Below are 26077 nucleotides of genomic sequence, written 5' to 3' on the forward strand. Positions count from 1 at the left end.
TTGATCATAATGAAAGGGCTAAGAGTCAAAGGGAGCACATAAACAAGTCTAGTATCTGCTAACACTAACCGATAGAATAAATAAAGGGGAGAGTGATCCAACATGGGAAGTGAGATACTCAGCAGACTCATAGAATGGCAGATGTCCTAAATAGCACTCTGGCCTCAGAATCAGCCCTAAAGGCACTCGGATCTGGCTGAAAAGCCCATGAGAGTATTTCAGGCATGGAAAGCCAAGACACTCTGGCAAAAAGATCTCTGTGAGTGAGATCCCAGTGGAAAGAACAGGTCTTCAAAGAGGGAGGTGCCTTTCTCTGAAGGGAGGAGAGAACCTCCACTTTGACTATGACCTTGTCTAAACAAGATAAGAGTCGGAGAACTCAAGGGGCTTCCATAGCCTTGGAAACTCATGACTGGTGCATAGGGAGATTACTGATGCCAAAAACAGGAGTGTCAATTTGTAAAGTCAACAACAGGAGTCACTGTGCACTTACTCCTCATGTAGGATCTCTGTCCTTAATGTGCTGTACACTGAGGCTTAATGCTATAACGAGTACTCAAACAGTATATTTCACTTTGTGTTTCTATGGGGGTGCAAACTGTTGAAATCTTTACTTAATGTACACTAAACTGATCTTCTGTTAAAAAAAAAAAAAAAAAGAAACTATCAATTCCCAACTTGACTCTCACTGGGATTAAACATGACAATAGGTCTGATCTGATTTCATCATCATTTAAAAAAAAATCATCTATTATTTTTCACTTTATGTTTCTGTGTGGGAACAAACTGTTGAAATCCTTACTTAAGGTATACTAAGCTGATCTTCTGTATACTAAGATAATCGAAAATGAATCTTGATGTGAATGGAAGGGGAGAGGGATTGGGAAAGGGGAGGGTGGTGGTTGGGAGGGACGGTATGGGGGGGAAAGCCATTGTAACCCATGAGACGTACTTTGGAAATTTATATTCATTAAATAAAAGATAAAAAAAAATAAAAAAAAAAGAATGGACTTGATATTTCCCACTATACTGGGTATTTTTAAGTTCTTTGGCAACACAAATCACCTCTTTGTTTTAGGCTGACACGAAGGAGTAAAACCAAACTGTTGAAGTGAAATGGACACTATGAGAAACGGTGACTTGATCAACATAGCCCTGAATGTTGATGAACAACTTAATACTTTATCTCTCCGAGTATTTTTTTGTTTGTTCTACTTAATACTATTGGTTGAATTCTGTAATTAATACACAGTTATTCTTAAGTGTTGAAACTTAACTGAAAAGTGATCCCTGTTAAATATAAGAGTGGGGATAAGAGAGGGAAGAGATGCACAATTTGGGACATGCTCAAGCTGACTTGCCCCGAACAGTAGAGTTAGAAACATACCAGGGGATTCCAATACAATCCAATCAAGGTGGCAGGTACCAATGGCATCTCACTAGTCCAAGTGATCAATTTTTGTTCACAATTGATCATAATGATAGGTCTAAGAGCCAAAGGGAGCACATAAACAAGACTAGTGTCTGCGAATACTAACCAATAGAATAAAAAAGGGAGAGAATGATCCAACATGGGAAGCAGGATACACAGCAGACTCATAGAATGGCAGATGTCCTAAACAGCACTCTGGCCTCAGAATCAGCCCTTAAGGCATTCAGATCCAGCTGAAAAGCCCATGAGAGTATTTCAGGCATGGAAAGCCAAGACACTCTGGCAAAACAAAACAAAACAAAACACACACACACACACACACACAAAACACACACACACAAAAACAACCAAATGAAAGATCTCTGTGAGTGAGATCCCAGTGGAAAGAACAGGTCTTCAAAGAAGGAGGTACCTTTCTCTGAAGGGAGGAGAGAACTTCCACTTTGACTATGACCTTGTCTAAATATGATCAGAGTTGGTGAATTCAAAAGGCTTCCATAATCTTGGCAACTCATGACAAGAGCCTAGGGTGATTACTGATGCCATAAACAAGAGTGTCAATTTGCTAAGTCAACAACAGGAGTCACTGTGCACTTACTCCTCATGTGGGATCTCTGTCCTTAATGTGCTGTACATTGTGATTTAATGCTATAACTAGTACTCAAACAGTATTTTTCACTTTGTGTTTCTGTGTGGGTGCAAACTGTCGAAATCTTTACTTAATATATACTAAACTGATCTTCTGTATATAAAGAGAATTAAAAATGAATCTTGATGTGAATGAAAGGGAAGAATGAGCGGGAGAGGGGATGGTTGCAGGTGGGAGGGAAGTTATGGGGGGAAAAAAGCCATTGTAATCCATAAGCTGTACTTTGGAAATTTATATTCATTAAATAAAAGTTAAAAAAAATGGAAATACAATCTAACATATTAGTGGCAATTATTCAACTAATCAAGCACTTGAAATATATAACTAATTCCCCCTTGTATTGTGAATTTTATTTCAGTTATAAATATGGGCGAGCTTAATGAGAACTGTGAGTTTTTCCTTTACTTCCTGTATTGGATTTTAAATTGATCCACTTTCACAGTTTTATAAAACACTCTACCTTTACCATGTCTTGCTATAGCTAATGACCCCACTGGGTGGCATTCCAGATTATAAAAATCAGTAGTCTCCAGTCTCTGAATTTAATTTACAGATTTTTTCAAATTATTAAAAATGTAAAAGAATGGCATTTAAATATGTGTGTTATACTTTATAGGAAATATTATAAAAATGTGTATATATATTGCAGCAGCTTAGTCACTGCATTTCTCATCACACTGTATGATGTATAAGAATGATCCCGTATTTTAGCATAGCCTCTGTAACCTATTAGTCTAAACTTGAAAAAGCCATGAAAATTTTTCTAAAACATGTTCACCTTAGTCCTTTAGCCTTTAAGATGTGGTTTTCCAGGCTTCTTGCTTTTTAATTGCAGAGGTGGTTCCTCTCTGTTCAAGAACTTTCAAATGATATGCATCATTCCTTTTAAGTATAGCCTTGCACATTAAATTTGTGTTTCTGTGAAATTTTTCTAAGCTTCCCTGGTTGCATTTAATTAGGACATTAGACTATTCTAATCAGTGCAACTCCTTTTTCACAAGTTGCTATCTTTTCCTTGCAAATAAAGAAATGCCTTCGTTCCGTGTGTTTCCACATAAGCTCACAGCTATAATAGGGGAGTAAGTGTGATTTCACTTGAGAAGGGGCCCATGGAAATCTCAAGAGCAGCACTGGTTTCATCACTGCTAATTAGATTCAGACCAGAAGTAATCACCCACTGACTCCAGCTGCAATGCAGTCGCAGTGTTGTAATTTGGGGGAGATTTCTGGAGAGCAGGTGGCTGACTTGGCCTAGTTTAGATCTTGTGATTCTAAAACTGGAAAAGGCCACATCATTTATTGCAGTACTTCTGGTGTATGCTGTGTTCCCCCTGTAGTTTACAAGGCAGTTTTAGGTAGTACAGGATCGAACATCTTGATCATCATTACATAATCACCCTGAGTGACACTAAGACGAGGAAAGAAGAAAGGAGTAAGAAGAAAGAAGAGGTGAGCAAGAGGCGGAATGGAGGCCAGGAGACTCATCTAGAGCTCAGGCAGAGGCGTAGCCTTGCAGGGGTGTGGTGGTTATGGGCTTTAAATGTGTGGTAGTGTGTGTCTGTGGAGGGGGCTGGTGAACAAAGTGCCAGATGTGGCGATGGGCTCCAGGGATTCATGTTGACTTCTGTGTTCTTTCACGACACTTGAGGTCTCCTGCTCGAGGACAGCACTCCAGTGAAGACAATCTACTGAGAATAGAGGAAGAGAATACTTCGAGACACGTCGTGGATTCAGAAACAAGCGAGAAAGCTTGCAGAGACAGAGGAACAGGTAATGCAATCAAGAGTGGGGGAGTTGGCATTTCCAGTCCGTGTTTAACAAGGGACAAGGAGATATTGTGAGCAAAGGTGCACAAGAATATGGTGACCAGAATTCTGGCCTGGAAGCTGGAACCCTGACATTGTCCTCCTGATGTGCAACACAACCACTCTGAAATTTGAGGCAAAAGAAAAGTTAAATAAGTAGCAGTATAATGTAGCCAGTATCCCCTTGAATCCTGGAACTGGCTGGTCTGGGTTGATATTCAGGTTTTATCATGTACTTGCTGTAAAATCTTGGTGAAGTTAATCAGCTTTTCTGTGCTTCTATTTCTGCATCCATTTTATGGAAAATACAGTGGTGCCAACATCGATGTTGATGTGAAGATTAAAGGAGTTCATATATATAGAGAGAGGTGTACATAAATATATATGTATACATGTATATAAATATATACATATACATATCATTTTATATACATATATATACATATACATATCTTTTTTAAAGATTATTTATTTGAAAGAGTTAGAGAAGTAGAGACAGAGAGAGAGGTCTTCCATCTGCTGGTTTACTCCCCAAATGGCTGCAACTTCTGGAAGCCAATCTGAAATCAGGAGCCAGGAGCTTCTTCCAGGTCTCCCACGTGGGTGCAGGATTCCAAGCAGTTGGGCTATCCTCTGCTGCTTTTCCAGGCTCATTATCAGGGAACTAAAAAAATCAGAAGCGGAGCAGCCGGGCCTCGAACGGACACCCATATGGAATGCTGGCACTGCAATCCGGGATCTTAACCCTCTGTGCCACCACACCGGTCCCTATGTATGATTCTTAGAAAAGTGGCTGACAAATGGTGTGGGTTGTTTCACATTTCTGTGTGGTTATGATAAAACTGATTACAAAGTTTGATTTCAAAGTGACTGGGATGGAAACGCACCTCCAGATAACTTTGCAATGGAAAGATAGACGAATAGCACAAGTTGCTCAAGTGCTCAGTGACAGAATAAGGGTTGTATTCAGGTTTGCTTGCCTGTTGCTCTCATCTTCTAATGTCCTCTGTGTGTTTTGCATCAGTGTTGACCTTGTCAGTCTCGAGCAGGCACAATGAAGCATTGCTGCAACATGCCCTTATGGTAAAGGAGAATGTCGCTCCCCCTCTTCGTGGAGGAACGACACAGGACCCTGCACTGTTCTTTCGTCTGCTCGGCCCTCCCCGGGTTTGCTGCTGGTTCTTCCCGGGTTGGGTACTATCCCTTCCACCTCCGTGGAAGGGCAGTTCCCCCTGGCCACATTCCCCACTTCCGCAGGGGAGCGGCACACCGCCGGCCGGCTCTCTCGGGGGCTGCACAGGTGTTCCCCTTAGATGTTCCTGTTGCATGCCGTCTCTCTCCTCCTTTATAGTCCTCCTCCGCCAATCCCAACTCGGCTGCCCACACGCCGAGTACGCTGCTCTCCTCCAATCAGGAGCAAGTCCTACAGTTTATTGGCTGAACTGGAGGCAGCTGTGCAGAAGCTGTTTTCTTCTCTCCCAGCGCCATATTGTGGGAGAGCAGATGCATAGAATAAGTCTTAATTCCAGTAACAGTATAGTCCGGGTTGCTCCCCACAGAGAAGCCTGTGTGTGAGTGGAGGTACAGCATCCTAGACAGGATAATTGCGAACATAACTATTTTATTCAAGAATCTTAGGTCTTTTTTATTATGTGAAGTACAGATATTCTTATAGCCTCTGATTTTAGAAGAAATGGAAAAGAGTGAATGGATAGCTAGCCAATCAGTAAAATGAGAGTGTTTTCAAAATTTCATGGAAAATGCATATTACAAGAAAACTTTTCATGGATTTCATTTTTTACACCAAAATAAACTTAGCTTTTAATTCTATTTTTCATGAACTTTTTGAAGTCCCTTTGTGCAGACAGCAACAGGGGGTGTCTCTTTTCCCGGCAGCATATAACTTTGCAGTGTGGACAACACTGCCAAGAATCCATGATTCTTACAGGTTTGTTCCTTAATTCTCATGGATTTACAAGTCAGAACTCTTCATTGCCGTGTTAACCACTGGACCACGCGTCTTCCTTTAACCTTTTCTTGTTAATCATTAAGCCTATTAATAAATTACCTCCTTTAATTTTTCATTTTAACAGAGAGAGAGAAGTCTTGAAAGAGTGAAAACTAGATCTCTAGAATCTCTCCTAATAGGTCACTTTTTTAAGGCAATGAAAATATGAACCTCTGTCTTATGGGGGTGTGTGGTTCCTTAAATGAGTACAGTAATTGTGCCTTTGTTAGGAGCTGCTTAAAAGCTTTCAAGAAAATACAATTTGAAATAATGCTGATTAGACACCTTCCCATGAAAGAAATAATAGAAAGAGATCAAGTGATAAATGAAATGAATGTTGCACCATCGAAACAAATGGTGATAAATGAAAGGCTGGAGCTGCTGCTTACATGGGCACTTCTGTCGCTGGTCAGTGCCATTTGTAATTGTGCTTTAGTGTTTTGCAAACCAGTCATTTCACTGATGCAAACAGTAACATTGAAGTGATAAATTAAGGAGAAGCAGGCTGGCTGATCAGCAGATCGGCAGTGATGCAGCTCAAATGAAGAGGAAGCCATTCTGTTTCCTTCACATGTTGATCATCAAGAAATGGACAGATAATTTGGTTTGAAGGGCAATTTGCCAAATAGGTAACCACGCATGTTTTTTAATAATTCTTGTATCTCCTTTACTTCTTTTTAAAGTAAATTTTCCTTTTATTTTAGTCCACTTTTAAATAATCTACCTTTTAATAAAATTTCCCACCTGCATCAGAAGCTCAGCACCAACAGTCATAATCACGCATAGTAATGGGAACTCCTCAGCTTATTCTCTTTGTGTAAGTTAAGAGAATTTTAAAGGCCAGCGCCGCGGCTCACTAGGCTAATCCTCCGCCTAGCGGCGCCGGCACACCAGGTTCTAGTCCCGGTTGGGGCGCCGGATTCTGTCCCGGTTGCACCTCTTCCAGGCCAGCTCTCTGCTGTGGCCAGGGAGTGCAGTGGAGGATGGCCCAGGTGCTTGGGCCCTGCACCCCATGGGAGACCAGGAAAAGCACCTGGCTCCTGGCTCCTGCCATCGGATCAGCGCGGTGCGCCGGCCACAGCGCGCCGACCGCGGCGGCCATTGGAGGGTGAACCAACGGCAAAGGAAGACCTTTCTCTCTGTCTCTCTCTCACTGTCCACTCTGCCTGTCAAAAAAAAAAAAAAAAAAAAAAAAAAAAGAATTTTAAGCCAGTTGTTGGAGATGTAATGAGAATGTGAAAGAAACTGAAAGAAAAATGTAACAAAAGGATTTGATGATTTGGAATTTTTTTTTTTTTTTGACAGGCAGAGTGGACAGTGAGAGAGAGAGAGAGACAGAGAGAAAGGTCTTCCTTTGCCGTTGGTTCACCCTCCAATGGCCGCCGCGGCCGGCGCGTGCTGATCCGAAGCCAGGAGCCAGGTGCTTCTCCTGGTCTCCCATGTGGGTGCAGGGCCCAAGCACTTGGGCCATCCTCCACTGCCCTCCCTGGCCACAGCAGAGAGCTGGCCTGGAAGAGGAGTAACCGGGACAGAATCCGGCACCCCGACAGGGACTAGAACCTGGTGTGCTGGCGCCGCAAGGCGGAGGATTAGCCTATTGAGCCACGGCGCCGGCTGATGATTTGGAATTTAATTATTGATTTGAATAACTCAGTCCCATCTGTTTTCTTTCCTATCTAACTCACCAATTTCTATGTTATTCCAATTTTCAACTTGGAAGTCGCTTATCCCACATAATTCCCTAATCTATCTAGAATGAATTGAATGGCCCATCAGTTTGCCCCTATAGTCTTAGGTCACAACCATAGTTGTAGCATTTAGCTCACTCCCTATCATGGTCAATTTGCTTTCCTGTCTCCCAGTTATCACCTTAAAGCAGGGACAAACTTAGGTTCACTTTGTATCCCCATCACTTAGCATATAGAAAGTGCCCTACATAAGAATGCTTTGTATATTTGGAGATGAGAGCAATTTTGTTTAGCATGTAATCTGTCTACAGTATGAGAAGTGTAGATCTCTATTCAATCAGCCTTGTGGGTGACTGATTTGGAAGTCCATAGGTAACAAATTCTTAGGTTAAGGGATAAGAGTATTTATTGATTTCTCTTGTCCATGTTTACTTTTTAAAAAATATTTATTTATTTATTTATTTGAAAGTCAAAGTTATACAGAGAGAGGAAAGGCAGAGAGAGAGAGGTCTTCCATCCACTGGTTCACTCCCCAGTTGGCTGCAACGGCTTGAGCTGCACTCATCCGAAGCCAGGAGCCAGGAGCCAGGACCTTCTTCTGGGTCTCCCATGTGGGTGCAGGGGCCCAAGGACTTGCGCCATCTTCTACTGTTTTCCCAGGCCATAGCAGAGAGCTGGATTGAAAGTGGAGCAGCTGGTCTCAAACCAACGCCCATATGGGATGCTGGCGCTTCAGGCCAGGGCATTAACCCACTGTGCCACAGTGCCAGCCCTCCATGTTTACTTTTTTTTTTATTTATTTTTTGACAGGCAGAGTTAGACAGTGAGAGAGAGAGACAGAGAGAAAGGTCTTCCTTTTCCGTTGGTTCACCCCCAAAATGGCTGCTACGGCCAGCGCACCATGCCGATCCAAAGCCAGGAGCCAAGTGCTTCTCCTGGTCTCCCATGCGGGTACAGGGCCCTAGCACTTGGGCCATCCTCCACTGTACTCCCGGGCCACAGCAGAGAGCTGGACTGGAAGAGGAGCAACCAGGACAGAATCTGGCACCCTGACCGGGACTAGAACCTGGGGTGCCAGCGCCGCAGGCGGAGGATTAGCCTAGTGAGCCATGGTGCAAGCCTAAAATTTTCTTTTCAAATGATTCTCTTCCACAAGATAATAAAACTATATTTTACTATTTGTTAACATGCATTTGTGAACTTTCAATGACAGGAAGCAGGGAATTTGAGCCAAGGGAATGATTTTTACCTGTCCTCTTAGCTTGTGCAGAATTTAGATTGTGAGGTGATGGGGAACTAAATGGTGGTGACTATATTGGGAGAGTTATGACTTCTTTATGCTTACTTTTGGGAAAACAAAGCAAAACACAATGTAACAATGAGAATAGCTTAATCCAATGTTAACCTGGACGTCTCAGTTGGTTTTGTACTTGTTTTTTCCTTTGGGAAATTAAAAAAAAAAAATGCCTCTAACTTGAACCCATGTTCTATTTCTCTGTGAATTGAATAAGGACCACAGATAAATTTTTTCCTTTTGACTATGCCTCATATCAAAGCCTTCACAATTACTTGAATTGGCAACTGCCAGGCCTTGATAAGACCATTTGTGTTTTTCACAAATTTATATTTTTTTCAGTTTTATTTGTTGACAAATATTTACTGAATACATCTAAAGGTAAAACATAGTCTCTGTCCCCAAAGGAGCTTACTCTATTCTTGTTACTGAGATTGTTATGTGACATCACAGAGGTTTTTGGACATGCTAACAATGTGATAGGAAGGTTCTGAGTTCAGTTAGGATTAAAGAAAATAAGGCTATAAGTTCTCCACTGGAAAACAAAGCGTGAATTTTAAATTTGAAAGGATATGGCTACTTTTAAGATCAAAATCAGATGAAAAAATAAGATCCACGGGTTCTTTTTAAGATCCTATTACAAAAAAAAAATAGTCCAGAAGTTATGGCTTGTTTGGAGGTGAGCAATGGTCTAAAATGAGGCACTGGTTCAGCTTTCCTCTTTACCTCATTAAAAAGACTAAGTGTATTTCTTTATTTCATGTTCAGGGTTATGTTTCATGTGTTCTCCCGATAGTGGCTATTCATAATGAATATCAGACAGGCTGAGATCAGCCCCTCTCTTTGCTCAGCTTTGCTTTTATGGCAGCTCATCTGGTAGCTGGGCTACACATGGAAAAATGATGTGTGCTGAAATCCAGGGCCCCTAAATACAATAGAACTTTTCCAAGGGCAACAAGTAGGCTTCACTTAATATTCAGCATTTGGAAACAGGTTCATTATATCAGCTATATTAAAAACATACTGGAACCCAAAAACATAATTAGGCAGAGCCTAGAGCACAGCATTTACAAATATAGTGCCTGAAAATAATGAAGATGATTTTGAGACACCTGATTTAGTTTAGTTGATCTTTCCAAACAAAATATTAATTAAAAAAAAAAGAGGCAGACACCATAGAGGAACTATTTGGCTTTGTACAGTCTCCTCTGAGTTCCAATAACATTAAGCACTTGGGATACTCAGCAACTGAATAATGCAGCCCTTTATTATACCTGGTTTCCTTGATAAGGGGCCAAAATTACATTTCAGATTCTGCTCACTCGCTCTCTTGTATCTTTGCTAGTAATTGTCCCCAGATAAGTGTCATTAATCATATTTTGTAGACAAAGAAATGAGATACACAATGGAGGATTTTTTTGTTTTTTTGAGATCTTAAAAGTTTTGGAAATAAAAGTAAGATCTCAGTTTACCAGCTTCTCATTCGTATCAACCTTTTAAGAAATCATATTCTGTAATCTACAAATGAATTGATGAAAACAGCGGTAAAAGTGGGAAAATCATTCTGTTAGCTTTCCTTTACTCATGATGAGGTTGAAAAAGTAATAATTTACTATAATCATTGCTATCAAGACTAATGCTTTTATTAGAAAAGTTTTTTTTTAATTTTAAGGAGTGAATTATTTACATCTGCCTTGAAGAAATAATCAAACAAGTTGATTATAGTGAAACAATAGTTCATATTCATTTCTGCCAGTTAAACTTTCTCTACTATAGAGACTTTATCTAAAGTCATATCCTGCTCTTCAGATGTTGAAGACATAAACAATATGTACGGTTTTTTTGTTTGTAAGATAAATCAGTGAGGTTGTTATACAAATTCAATGTATAAAAATAAAGAACATTCCTATATTGTAATACTTAAAAATTTTTAAAATACCATTTATAATAGACATAGAGCCCTAGTATAGTTAATGAATATACTTCTCAGAATATTGGCATTGGCATATGGTGCTGTGGTTAAGGCACCACTTGGATCATCCTCATCCTGTGTGGAAGTGTCTGTGTTCGTGTCCCAGATGTGCTCATGATTCCAGCTTCTTGCTAATGCACACCCTGGGAGGCAGCAGGTGATGGCTGAAGTACTTGGATCCCTGCCGCCCATATGGGAAATCTGGATTGAGTTCCAGGCTTTTGGCATTAGTGTAAACCAGCTTTAGATGTTACAGGTGTGTAGTGAGCAAAACATTAGGTAGAAAATCTCTCTCTGTGTTTTGCTCTCTGCCTTTCAAACAGATTATAAAAAGAGCTCTTAAAATGTGAGTGAGCATTTCCAGAATTGATTATTGTTCATAGCCCTTGTCTCTACTGTTTTTTTGGTCTTACTTTTTGTTGAATTCTTCACTTACTATAAAACAAACTGAAAGTGTGTCATTGCAAAAATGAAAAGAGTAAGAAAGGAAGGAGGAGGGAGAGTGGGAGCATGGGTGGGAAGGAGGGTGGGATGGGAGGTGGCGCTGTGAACCTACATCTCCATATATGCAGTACATGAAATGGGTTCACCTCACATAAACGAAAAAAGTCAACATAAGAAATTTGAGCAAGCAATAGATGCAGAAAATAGATAAAATTCAACATTTCAGGATAAAAACTTTTAACAAATTAGGTACCGAAGCAATGTGTCTCAATATAATAAAGGCTGTATGTAAGAAGCCAACAACTGACATTATACTGAATGGGGAAAGGTTTAAAGCTTTTCCTCTGAATTCTGGAACAAGATTTCATCAGCATAGTACTGGAAATCTTACAGCAGTTAAGCAGAAGAAAGAAAGAAAAGGCATCCAGATTGGAAAGAAGAGAATAAAATTGTTGTCACTCTTTTCAGATGACGTGATATAAATGTAGGAAACCCTCAAATCTTCACCGAAAGACTGTCAGGACTAATAAACAAATCCAAGTAACATTTCAGGATAGTGAAATTAAAATTTTAGAAATCAGTAGCATTTTATATATTCATATTTAAATGGAAGAAAAAGAACTTAAGAAAGCAAACCCATTTACAGAAAAAAAATCTAGTAAGAAATTCAACCATGAAAATGAAAGAGCTCCAAAATAAAAACTATAAAACATTAATGAAAAAGATTGAAAAGAACACAAAGATTTTAAATATACATGGTGTTCTTTTACTGGAAAAATTTATATCATTGACATATCCACACTATCCAATCTATCTGTAAATTTAGTGCAATCCCTATCAAAATACTAATGACATTTTCACAGAATTAATTAGAAAAAATAATAAAACTTGGAGTTATAAAGACCCTGAATAGCCCCCCCCCAAAAAAAAACTGAACAAAAAGAACAAAGCAGACCTGACTTTAAAAAATATTACAAAGATATGATAATTAAAACAGCATGATATTGGCATACAAACAAATACCAATAGAACAGAATAGACTTCCTCGCATGCATCTGCCAGCACCTGATCTTTGAAAAAGGTGTTAAGAGCATGCATGAGAAAAAGGACAGTCTTTTCAATAGATGATCAGAGAAAATTGGATTTCCACATGCAGAAGAATGAAATTAGACACCTCCCTACAAGTCTCTTACTGTGTGCAAAATCAACTCAAATGCAGGAAAGACCTAAATATATGGGACCGGTGCTGTGGTGTAGCAGTTAAAGCTACCACCTGCAGTGCCAGCATCCCATATGGGTGCTGCTTTGATACCCGTCTGCTCCACTTTCAATCCAGCTCTCTACTATGGCCTGGGAAAGCAGTGGAAGATGGCCCAAGTCCTTGGGCCTTTGTGCCCTTGCACCCGCCTGGGAGACCCAGAAGAAGCTCCTGGCTCTGGGCTTTGGATCGCCGCAGCTCCAGCCGTTGCAGCCAGTTGCGGAGTGAACCAGCGTATGGAAGACCTCTCTCTCTCTGCCTCTCTTCTCTCTGTGTAACTCTGACTTTCAAATAAATAAATAAATCTTTTTTTTAAAAAAAGATCTAAATATAAGACCTGAAACATTGAAAATACTAGAAAAAGACATAGGAGAAATGCTTTAGGATATTGGAATGGACAGGAATTTTGAATTTGACCCAAAAAGAAATGGATACAAAAGCAAAATAGACAAATGGGATTTCATCAAACTAGAGCTTCTACATAGCAAAAGAGACAATCTGCAGAGGGAAGAGACACTTGTGGAATGGAAGACAATGTGTGCAAGTTATACACCTGCAAGGAGTTAATAACCAGAATATATAAGAACTTGAACAACGGAAAAGTTAAAAAAAAAAAAAAGAAAGAAAAACATAATGTAATTTTAAAATGTAGGGTGGATGTTTGGTGCTGCATCCTATATCAGGGTGCCTGAAATTGAGTCCCAGCTCCATTCCCAATTCCCACTTCCTGTAATATGTACTCTGGGAAACAGTTGGTAATGGCTAAAATAGTTGGGTGTCCAACACCCATGGGGAGACCCCAATTGGGTTCCTGGCTTCTGGCTTTAGCCAGTCCCAACTGCTATGGGTATTAGTGGAGTGAACTAGCTTTCTCTGTCTTTTCCCACTGTTTCCCTATTATTATTTCAATTAACTAAATAAATATTTTAAATGATTAATAGATATTAATAGCCTTTTCTCAAAGAAAAAATATAAACATCATCTGTTTCTTGTCAGATGGACTGTTATCAGAAAGACAAATAGTAAGATATGTTGGTAAAGATATGGAGAAAATAGACCCTTTTCACACAGCACAGCCATTGTGAAAAACAGTATAAAATTTCTTCAAAGAATTGTAAACAGAAATAACATATGACCTAGAAGTTCCACTGGTATAGATCCAAGGGAGATTAAATCAGTCAGTGAAGAGACATCTGAACTCTCATGTTTATTGCAGCACTGTTCTCCATAGCCAAGAAATGACAACAACCTGTCTACTCACTGTTGAATGGGTAAAGAAAATGTGGTATTTATGCACAATGGAATATTACTCAACCATAAAAAATGGAAGAAATCTCATTTACCATAGCATGGGTGAAACTGAAAAATATTGTGAAATAAGCACAAAAAGATGAGTATGGCACAATCCCATTCATAGGTGGAATCTAAAAACAGATGATATCATATAGTTAATGGTTTAATGATGGTTACCAGAAGCTGGGAAAGAAGAGGGAGAGGAAAGTAAGGGGAAAGACTGATTAATAAGTATTAAGTTACAGTTAGAGAGGAGTATGAAGTTCTGGGGTTCTGCTTCATACTAGGGTGACTACAGAAAATGTGCTGTGTATTTCACTATTAAAAAGCTATTCGATGGAATTTTGGATATTTTCACCACAAAGAAATACTAAATATAAATTTTGTATATTTTCACCATGAAGAATAATTAAATTTTGCATATTTTACCACAAAGAAATATTAAATATTAAATAGAAAGCTATGTTTACTGTGATTGGCCATTACATAATTTATACATGTATTGAAATATCACATGTATACTGTTTTCAGTTTTTTTAAGTTCATGGGAACAAGGAATTAAATGATGTTTATCTTGGTACATAAAAGATAAATTAAATGAAATAAGAGTTATTAGTAAGAAAATTAAAATATCAGAGCAGAAATTTATGAAACATGAAACTAAACATAAAAACTAATGAAATTAATACCCTGCACTTTATAATATAACAGCATAGTAAGAGATGGAGGAAAACCACGTTTTTATTTCGATATGTGCAGAAGAAGCATCAGAGTTTCCTGAGGCCATTCAGAGTTCATCCTCCCAGAAAGGAGTAGAGGCGCCACTCCTACTTGGGAGTGGGTAGGCTACTAGTAAAAGGAATGAGAAGAATGCTTCTGTTGAGGAAAAGGAAGGAGTGTCCTCTCTTTCACTGTCAAAGTAGATCCGTCATAATTTATGGAATCGATTTCATCACTTTCATCAGGGTGTTCCCAAGTTACTCCATTTCAACTTAGAGAATTCTGTTCTTTCCCAATCAGTGTCCATTACTATTCCAGTAGGTGGCCTGTGAGCTGGGGAGTTCAGCTTACATTGTTCAGTCAGTCACAGAATGAGATTCTGTATCTGATTTTTATCAGTCTCAATCTTGAAGCTACAGAACACAGGGATCTCTTTCAGGGCATAGAAGTTTTAAGGTTATTTACATAGCACTGGGGCTGGGGGTTTGAATCCTTGCGCTCATCCTTTCTTTAGAACTTTGTCCAGCGACATTTGGAGCAACCGGCCAACCTCATTAAATTCATTAGTTTTCCAAAAATGTTTAAGGATCATCTGCACAATCACCCAGCTCCTTGCTTTTTATAAGAGCATGATTGATTGAGATAGCCAGTAGAGTCATTTTGCATAGCTCTATAGCCAGGTCATACCATGAACTCTCAGAGGTCTCCTTGTTGCTCAAAATAGGACCATTAGCACCTCTGTATCTAATTAAAGTAGGGAACCAACTCCAGAAACCCCAGAACCAATTTTTAAAGGTCATCCTGAAAATTCTCTTCTTTGAGAACCACTTTTAATACCAAAATCTGTTTTAGTCTGGTTTCTCCAAACTAAGAACAAAACAAAAACAAAACATATATATGTATATAAAATTTTCAAAAAGACTGTGGAATTAAAAAATGTTTATTTTGGTGCAAGAAAAGTTTTCAAACCCATGCATAGTTTTATTTTTCATAATGCCCATTTCCCATGAGCTTTTTAAAGAATATAAATAAAGTACTTTGGAGACTTCAGAGTTTCAAGATCTACAGTCAAGAATCTGGAGACATTGGAGAGACAATGGTTTCCAAAGGCATGAGAAACAGGAAAACCAAAGATGTAAGTTTCAGTCTACATTCGAGTCTGAAGGCAGAAGATCTTTGTCTCAGTAGAAAGTAGGCAGAGAGTAAATCTTCTATTCAGTGCTGCCACAGATTCCATAAAGACCATCCACATTGGAAAAGACAGTCTTCTTTGTCAATTCAAATGTTAATCTCAGCCAGAAACACTCTCATAGATCAGAGTAATGTTTAAAGAAATATCTTGGTACTATTTAACCCAGTCAAATTGATGCTGTCACAAAATGCATGAATAGCTAAAAAACTGATTTATGAAACCAGTTTTATTTGCAGTGGTGTAAAAAATAAATACTAAAGAATAAATTGTAAAGAAAGAAGTACAAAATATATACTCTCAAAACTAGAAAATCTGCTAAATAAATTAAAGATCTAAGTAAATAGAAATATACTCTGTGTTCATGGATCTGAAGATTTAATATTGCTTGGATGGAGACAGTCCTGAAATTGATCTATAATTTTAATATAATCCTTATCAAAGTCCCAACTGACTTCTTTGCAGCAGTTGATAAAATCATCATATGTTCTAGAATAGGAAAATCTTTATGCCTGATAAAAATTAGAACAGTACTAGCTGGATGAGAAATATAGATGGCAAGGAGGCGTAGTAAACTTTCCAGAGTGAGGAAAATTAAATCTTGACTAGAATATTAGCTACACATGTATATACCTATTCTGTAACTCATCAAACTGAACTGTTACATGAAGTATGTTTTATTTTGTATAAATCATGTAATATAAAGTTGATAAAATATTAGAAATAATATTAACATAAATATAAATATTTATAAAAAGATGCTATGAGAATGCCATAACTAATTTAGATCAGTAAGTTCAAACACCTCAATTAAATAGATAAATTTAATAAATAAAGATGATTAAAAGTGACTCATGAGTTGGCAAACTCAAAAGGCCTCCATAGCCTTGGCAACTCATGACAAGAGCCTAGGGTGATTACTGACACCATAAACAAGAATGTCAATTTGTTAAGTCAACAACAGGAGTCACTGTGCACTTACTCCTCATGTGGGATCTCTGTCCTTAATGTGCTGTACATTGTGATTTAATGCTATAACTAGTACTCAAACAGTATTTTTCACTTTGTGTTTCTGTGTGGGTGCAAACTGTCGAAATCTTTACTTAATATATGCTAAACTGATCTTCTGTATATAAAGAGAATTGAAAATGAATCTTGATGTGAATGAAAGGGGAGAGGGAGTGGGAGGGGGGAGGGTTGCGGTTGGGAGGGAAGTTATGGGGGAAAAAGCCATTGTAATCCATAAACTGTACTTTGGAAATTTATATTCATTAAATAAAAGTTAAAAAAAATTTAAAAAGTGACTCATGAAACAATAGAAAATGTAAATCCTAAATATTAGAGAATCATTTCCACTCATATATAATCCTATTAATTTACCATCAGGCTGATTTTTGAGAGAGTTCTAAAAGTGAAAGTTCTATAATTATGAAATTAACAGCTGATAGGTTCTCAACATAAAATGATAAGGAAATGGAAATGCCAATTTCCTGATTTGATTAGTTTATGTTGTATACATGTGATACTGCACAATACTCCATAAAAATGTATAAATATGACTTGTTAATCAGAATATATTAAATTCAAAAACACAAAACTAACACAAATTTTTTCAGAATATTGAAAAAGAATATAACACTACTCATAATTATTAATATAGTCTCAGTATACAAATTGATAAAGAATATTTATAGCAAACCTTACATGTTAACAGTTTTGCAAATTTTTCTTTTGTTCTTTAGTCTTCACACTAAAGATATGAATCGTTTGTGTACCATATTTATAATATTAGACCATTCTGAATATGTCAGTATAGTTACTGTTACCAGTGAGTTTATATTTGCTTCTTATTCATTAGCACCTCTTTGTTTCAATTGGAAGGACTCACTTTAGCATTTCTTATAAGATAGGTCTGATAGTTATAAATTCTTACAATTTTTTCTTTTCTGGAAATGTCTTTGATTCTCCTTCGTATCTGGAGGGTAGTTTTGCTGAGTATAATATTCTTGCCTGCAATATTTTTCCTTCACTGCTGTGAAAGTCATAACTCACTCCTTGGCCTATGAGATTTCTGTGGATAAGTCTGCACTCAGGCCAATTGGGACCCCTTTATATATTACTTGTTTTCTTTCCTTTTTTCTTCCTCTTCCTTTTCCTCTTCTTCCTCCTCCTCCTCCCTCTCTTCTCTTCCTCCCCTTCCCCTTTCCTCTCCCACCTTCCTTCCTCTTCCTCTTCCTCTTCCTCCTCCTCCTCCTCCTTCTTCTTGTTCTTCTTTTTGTGGCTCTGTTAATCCTCTCTTTTATCGTTAAACATGTACAGCCTTGGGCCCTGCCACTCACATGGGAGAGAGACCTGGATGAAGCTCCTGGCTCCTGGCTTCAGCCTGTCCCAGTCCTGGCTATTGAAGCCGTCTGGGAAGTAAAATGGTGGATGGAAGATCTCTCTCTCTCTCTCCCTCTCTCTTCCTCCATCTCTGTAACTGATATTCAAGCAAATAAATAAATCTCTTAAAAAACACATGGAGAGATTTATTATAATGTATCTTTGAGTAGGCAGGCTTGCTCAGATTGAATCTGACTGTTGACCTTTGACTTTTCTTATCTAAATATTTTATCTTTCTCTGTTTTGAGGTGTTTCTGATATTATGTCTTCAGATAGGCTTTCTACACTCTTGTCGTTCTCAAATCCATCTTGAACCCCCAGAAGTTGTAAATTTACTCTTTTCATGCTGTCCTGAAGTTTCCATAAGCTTTCTTCATTCCCCTTCATCCTTTTTTCTCCTCCAACTGTGTATTTCCAAATGTCTTGTTTTCCAGCTCAGTGATTCTTTCTTGTGTCTTATCTGTTCTTGTTATTAATGCCTTTTTTCGTGGTTTAATTATTTTTAGTGTGATCTTTCAGGTAAGAATTTCTGTTTGACTTTTTAAAATTATTTCTCTTTCAAGTCTCTGTTAGAGTACAAAATCATTTCTTTGTGTCCCACTGAAATTCAATGAGTTTTCTTAAAATAGTTATTTTGAAATCTTTATCCAAGCATTCAAAATTTTTTGTTTTTGGATGGTTGATTTGAGACACTTTATTTTGTCTTTTAGATGAGGTCGTGGAGTCCTAGAAGTTCTTTATGATGTTTCATGTACAAAATTGTATATTGAAGGACTAATTATGCTAATTACTTGTCAATCAGAATACATTATTTGTAGCTGTCCTAGAAATTTTAAGTAGTCTATTTTCTTTAAGCCTGTGGGCATTTCTGCTATCTCAGCACTAGGTGGCACCCTAAGTCCAGATTTACTGAAGGGCCACTATTGATGTGTTCTCACTGTTTGAGTCCTAAAATACTCTTCTGGTTTAGACTTCTCTCAAATCTTCAGTTGTTGTCCTGCTCAGAATTACTAGGGGAGAGTCTAAAAACGAATAATTTGTCCATATAAGCCTCCTCCTAGGGCTAGGGTGGGCCTAGCGACCTAGTTCTATGGCTGTAAATGCCATTATGATAGATCACATCTGGGGCCCACAGCTTATCAAGATCAGTGCACCTTCAGGCAAAACAGAATCCCACCCTGCTGTAGTCTGCTGCTGCAATGTATGAACTGCCTAATGCCACTTCTACCAGTCACTGATGATGCTGGTTTGAGTGTAAGATTGATTAACTGGGGCCATGGAACTCTATTTGGCATGTTCAGAGGCTTCAAATTCAGGTGCAGAGACAGTTAGGATCTGCTCAGTGTTGGATTTAACTAGCTTAGCACTGAACCCCAATACAGTCTTGTGGTTTCTTGCTTATCAAAGTGGGAGGAGGGGTGATCAGGGTAGCCCTTCAAATGCCTAGGCAATCAAAGGTGGGTCACTCCGGAATCTCAGAGTCATTAGGCTGTTTGTAATCTTGGTTGTGGGAAGAGTGGCAAGCAGGCCCATAGGAGGCTAACACTGAGACATATCAAAATGGTTCTGCTTTACCAGGGCTCAAATGTCTGCCTAATGCTGGGTCAAGTTTAGATGCCCCGTCCACAGTTATTTGCCTAGAGACAGGAACATTAGGAGCTGCCCAGTGTTAGCCTTTACCAGCCTGGTACTTGGTCCCAAAACAAAGTCCTGTGGTTCCTTATTGTCTGCACAAGAATGGAGGATTGTAAAAAGATATTCCTTGGCTACCTGAAATATAGATAGGTTGAGTCACACCTGGATGTCAACACTGGGCTCTAGAATGCCTCAGGGTAGTGTAATACCAGACCCAGTTGAGGCTGGCCATGATCTGTGCCGAAACAAGTCTGTCCCACTAGGGGGCAGGGCAAGTTGAGAGGCTCATGTGTCAAGTCAGTGTCTGTGAATGCTGATCTGGAGGTAGAACTCTTCAGGCTTTATCAGGTGCTGAGTCTCTGGGAAGAAGCATACCTGACTCTGCAAGTCCTAAGATCTTCCTTCTGCCTACACCACAGTGGCTGGAGTTTTGCTCCACTTTTGGCCAGAGGTTGTGGGAATGGTGGTAGAAGCTGCCTGGTTACAGAGGCTTCAAAGAGTTAGTTTGCAGCCACAGGCCTAGGGGTAGGGGACGTAGAGGCCCTGTCTGACTCTGAATTTCATTGCAGTTAGCCTGGCATTGGGGTTAAAGTCTAGGGTCTGAATTTAATTCTGTTTCCTCCCTCATGCAGGAAGTATCTCTCGCTCTACACTGTGCTACTTGGAGCTGCCAAGGAGTGATGTGGAAAGTTCTTTTCTTCCTGCTTTCTTCAATGCAGTGTGTTTATCTTATTATTATACAAAAGGCAGGCACTTGGGGTCTCTCACCTGTCTTCCTTAGTTCTTGTGAAGGTTTTTTTTTTTTTTTTTTTTTTTTTTTTTTTTTTTTTTTTAAGATTCACTTATTTATTGTTAAGGCAGAGTTACAGATTGAGAGAAGCAGGGGCAGAGCGAGAGGGAGAGCAAGACAGAGAGGTCTTCCATCTGCTGGTTCAGTTCCCAAAATGGCTGCAATAGCTCCAATGGCTGGGCCAGGCCAAAGCCAGGAACTGGGAGCCAGGAGCTTCTTCCAGGTCTCTCAAGTATTTGGGCCATGTTCCGCTGTCTTCCCAGGCCATCAGCAGAAAGCTGGATCAGAAGTAGAGCAGCTGGGAATCAAACTGGAGCCCGTGGGGGATGCTGGCACTGGAGGCGACCACTTAACCCGCTATGCTACAGCACTGACACCTGGAGGAGTTTTGATGCAGAATAGTTATTAAATTTGTGTCTCTGTGAGGAAATGGTCACTGTAGCATCTTATCCAGGCACCATTTTCACTCTCCTAGCTTTTTAAATGTGAGGACTAAGGTCTTTGATTTGAGATCTCTTTTAAAAATATAGTCATTTAATTTTCTTAATTACCTCCTAGTTGTTTAGATCATCTCATAATTATGTGTATATTTTTATTCAGTTCAGCAATACTTATTTCTCTTTAATTTCTTCTCTGAACCATGTTTTTTTTTTCCTTTTTTTTTTTATTTGACAGGTAGAGATATAGACAGTAAGAGAGAGATAGAGAGAAAGGAGAAAGGTCTTCCTTCCATTGGTTCCCTCCCCAAATGGCTGCTACGGTCTGTGCTGCGCCAATCCGAAGCCAGGAGCCAGGTGCTTCCTCCTGGTCTCCCATGCGGGTGCAGGGCCCAAGCACTTGGGCCATCCTCCACTGCACTCCCGGGCCACAGCAGAGAGCTGGACTGGAAGAAGAGCAACCAGGACAGAATCTGGCACCCCAACCGGGACTAGAACCCGGGGTGCCGGGGCCGCAGGCGGAGGATTAACCTAGTGAGCCATGGCGCCGGCCTTGTGTCTCCTAGTCTATCTTAACAAATTTGGAAGTGCACATGAAAAGTATGAGGATCCTTCTGTAAGGGTTATGTAAGTGCCTGTTAAGTCACTTACACTCTTAGAGTTGTTGAAATTTTATAACATAATTGCTCATTTTCTATGTGTTTTACCATTTGTAGAAAGAATGGTATTAAAATATCTCGTAGACTTGTCCCTTTTTTCATTTCTGTCATCTTTTGCTTCGTGTGTTTTGAAGCAGTTATAAGGTACATAAACACCTCTGATAATATCCTTGGTTCAAAATATGCTTCATGTGCTATTAACATAGGCAGTCCATTTTTCTGTCAGTTACTGTTAGCCTGGTGTGTAACTTTCCACCATTGTAATGTGTCTTCATATTTGAAGTGCATTTCTTCCCTACAGCATGCAGTTGGTTCTCCATAAGCATACCTATGATCATTTAATTACTTTTTGGTATTAAATCCTCAAAAAGATGCCATAGTCCTAGGGAAGACATGCTACATTCTTGATCATTTAAAACAGTTAAATATTTTCAAAAATTTGTTTTTTCTTTGTTATTAATGTTAAGTACAGAAAACAAAAGTTGTGAGGTAGTAGCATAACAAGTTGCCATATGCCCCTTACCCCAGTTCTCATATTAACATCTCTTATTAGTGTGTTTGTCTGTTTGTCTCAGTTAATGACTCACCCAGCTTCCCTATTGTTAAATGCAAACTCCTTCTCATCCCTCTCAGCCTCTAGTAATCAACATTCTGTGTTCAGGATGAGGTTTTTTTTTTTTTCTTTCTCCCACATATAAGGGAGAACATGTGGTATTCATCCTTCTGTGTCTAGCTTATTTCACTCAACATGATGCCCTCTGCTTCTATCCATTTTGCTGCAAATGACAGGATTTCTTTCTTTTTTTGTGTCTTAGCATCTAGAGAATGGCACATATGTAATGGATGAAGTTTGATGAGTTGGGACATAGACAAGCACTCTTGATGCCATCACTATGATTAAGGTAACTGACATATCCAGCACTTCCCCAAGTTTCCTCAGCTCCTTCCATTTTTGTGTGTGGATAGAAAGAACTTAAGATCTATGTGCTTAACAAATTTTTGATGTGATCTTGTTTTTTAATTATTTTACTTTTTATTATGAATTATTTTTCTGTAGATTTGGGTTTTGCTTCTTTTCTAATATCTTGTGTTCAATACTTAATTATTTTTTGTTCTTTCTTTTTTCATAATTCTTGAAGGCTATATCATTTCTTGAAAGCACTGCTTGGGAAATCCTTCCACTTGTCTTGAATCATGTTGTTTAGGGTAACATTTCAGCTGTTTAAAAATTAGAAAAGTATCAACATTCCAGAATTTGGTTTTCTCATATTTCTATGATTTCTATTTTTTATTACAGAAAATTTGGTCAATTATATAACTTCCTTTTAAAATATTTATTTGAAAAGCAGAATCACTTCCCAAATGACCTCAAAAACTGGCACGTGGTCATACAGAAACCAGGAGTCAGAAACTCCATCAGGATCTCCTATGTACTTGAGACATTTTCCTCTGCTTACCCTCAGGCACTTTAGCAGGGAGCTCGATTGGAAACAGAGCAGTAGAATGTGAACCCTCACTGTAATATAGTATGCTGACGTCACAAATGGCAGCTTAGTGTGCTAAGCCACAACACTGGCCCCTTCTGCATTTTGTTTACTTATTTTATTGACAAATACATACATATTTTAAATGAATATTTAATGGGCTTGTACTGTGGCATAGTAGGTTAAGCCTCTGCCTGCAGTTCAGGCATCCCATAGGGGTGCCAGTTTGAGTCCTAGCTGTTCCACTTCTGATCTAGCTCTGTGCTACTGGCCTGAGAAAGCAGCAAAAGATGGCTCAAGTGCTTCAGTCCCTGCACCCACATGGGAGACGCAGATGAAGCTCCTGGCTTCGGACCAGCCCAGCTCTGGCCATTGTGGCCATTTGGGGAGTAACCAGCTGATGGAAGTCCTTTCTCTCTGTCTCTCCCTCTATCTGTAACTCTGCCTCTCAAATAAATGAATAAATAAATCTATAAAAATTAATGAATGCTCAAAGAACACAGGAGTTTTGGGAGAGTGCTCTTTACATTAAGTTCTATATAAAGATTTGTTATGTAATTTCAAGCTATTTGGGGAATTTGGGTTGTACTTGTTTTATTGATTTCAAGCTTAATTCTATTGCAGTTAGGGAAGCATATTTTGACTTATTTCAATAATTGAAATGTACCCATGTTTCCTTTATGGTCCAGTGTATAATAGATTTTGGGAAATAGTCCATATACATTTGTAAAGGATATACGTCATCATTGTTGAGTGATGTGTCCCCTAGACAACATTAGGTCAAGGCTTGTAATTGTGTTGTTCAAATCTACATTCTTTCTGATCTTTTCCACTTTTTCTGTCAACTATTGAGAGAAAATAGTTAAAGTTCCCAAATATAATTTTATTGTGGATTGGTTTATATCTCTTTTAGAGATAAGATAGTAAGAGGACTCACTAACTCAAGCCCCTGCTGACCTGACTTGTACCCCTCCCCTGAGTATGTATCCGTCTCCAGCTACAGATCAGTCAGGAGTAAGGTGAATCCAGACGCTAACCACAAAAGACTACTGCCCATAAGGCACTATGCCAGAATGCATGTATACCCACATTAGCCCAGCTTCACTGATGCATGACCTTCCCATTGTCCTTGCTGGTGAGGCAGAAATAAGCAACGTTGCCATTTGGAGTGTGTCCTGTGCAGAAGAAGGAACTGTGCCTGCACAGAACCCAGAGCTGAGTGCAAACCAAAGTATGATGCTAAAAGGGACAAACCAGAACTCCAGGCCAGTGCAGATTGAAGTGCTTTGTGATAAGTGGGAACCACCATGCTTCCCCATCCGATAAAAATCCCTGCCCAGCTCCCCCTCCCCTCCTTGAGCCAGTCAGCAGAACCTCTTCCCGTCCTGCTGGCTCTTCTGTGCTTGAGCATAAGCCCCCAGTGATCTTTGCCTGGGTTGCATGTTGGACTCTTGTTAGTTTCTATTTGCAAATGAGCCAAAGAACTTGGGCTCAGTATCATTTTTAGTTTTATCAACTTCTGTTTTTCATGGTGTCAAAGTTAAGGTTTTTCTTTTTTTTAATTATTATTATTTTTTCTTTTTTTGACAGGTAGAGTGGACAGTGAGACAGAGAGACAGAGAGAAAGGTCTTCCTTTTCCGTTGGTTCCCCTCCAATGGCTGCCATGGCCAGCGTGCTGTGGCCGGCCCATCGCACTGATCCGAAGCCAGGAGCTAGGTGCTTCTCCTGGTCTCCCATGGGGTGCAGGGCCCAAGGACTTGGGCCATCCTCCACTGTACTCCGGGGCCACAGCAGAGAGCTGGCCTGGAAGAGGGGCAACCGGGACAGAATCCGGCGCCCCGACCGGGACTAGAACCCGGTGTGCTGGTGCCGCAGGTGGAGGATTAGCCTATTGAGTCGTGGCGCTGGCCAAAGTTAAGTTTTTTCTAAGAATGTCTTTTGTCTTTGCTCTGTCTGCACCCTTATACTTTAATGTCCTCCTAAAACTAGTAATAGTTGAGTCTTTTTTTTTTTTTTTTTTTTTTGACAGGCAGAATGGCCAGTGAGAGAGACAGAGAGAAAGGTCTTCCTTTTGCCGTTGGCTCACCCTCCAATGGCCGCCGCGCTGCGGCTGGCACGCTGTGGCCGGTGCACCGCGCTGATCCGATGGCAGGAGCCAGGTGCTTCTCCTGGTCTCCCATGGGGTGCAGGGCCCAAGCACTTGGGCCATCCTCCACTGCACTCCCTGGCCACAGCAGAGAGCTGGCCTGGAAGAGGGGCAACCAGGACAGAATTGGGCACCCTGACTGGGACTAGAACCCAGGGTGCTGGCACCGCAGGTGGAGGATTAGCCTATTGATGCACAGCGCTGGCGCTAGTTGAGTCTTAACAGCATATTATTTCCTTTTAGAAATACTTTCATCAGGGCGGAGCCAAGATGGCGGAATAGTGAGGGCGCGCACCGATAGTCCGGGAAAATTTAGTTTAATAAAAGGGGAGTTACGGTAGCCTCAGAAAAAAGAACCAGGAAAATATTGCAGACAAAACTCTTCTGGATCCAGTGGGCATGAATCGGAGGACCTACTGGGAGAACAAGGTCGCCCACCGCGCGCGAAAGCCGAACCACAGGACCGAGCCGCGGGACTGAGCCGCGGAAGCCGAGCCGAGGGACGGAGCTGCGCGCAAGTGCTCGAAGGGGAGTGCAACAGCGGGGAGACTTGGGAAGTCCAGGGCTCCGAGTCCACACATCGGCGCTGGAAGGGGAGCAGACCTGCGTGGAGAGCGTGGGAGCCCACAGTTCGGGACGTCAGCGGCAGACTCAACACACCAGCGCTGGAACGCGAGGTGAGCCGAACCTCAATAACCCGAGACACCGGCAGGCAAGCGGAGAGAGGAGACTAGAGGGAACGACCCCCGGGGCGGGGGGGACTTCACCAAGCTAACTGGAAGAGAGAGAGA

The 26077-nt window shown here is 40.0% G+C and overlaps 1 long non-coding RNA gene across 1 annotated transcript in view; it reads left to right on the forward strand.

Annotated features, from left to right (window-relative positions):
* LOC127483444 (uncharacterized) overlaps positions 1-24686 on the forward strand; it is a 38787-nt gene extending 14101 nt beyond the window's left edge. Inside the window, exons 2-3 of the long non-coding RNA XR_007909669.2 lie at positions 3730-3851; positions 22471-24686. This is a non-coding gene — a long non-coding RNA (uncharacterized lncRNA). The remainder of the gene's footprint in view (positions 1-3729; positions 3852-22470) is intronic.
* Positions 24687-26077: the final 1391 nt, after the last annotated feature.

Source organism: Oryctolagus cuniculus, chromosome 13, assembly GCF_964237555.1.
Source record: "Oryctolagus cuniculus chromosome 13, mOryCun1.1, whole genome shotgun sequence".
Classification (NCBI taxonomy): Eukaryota; Metazoa; Chordata; class Mammalia; order Lagomorpha; family Leporidae; genus Oryctolagus; species Oryctolagus cuniculus.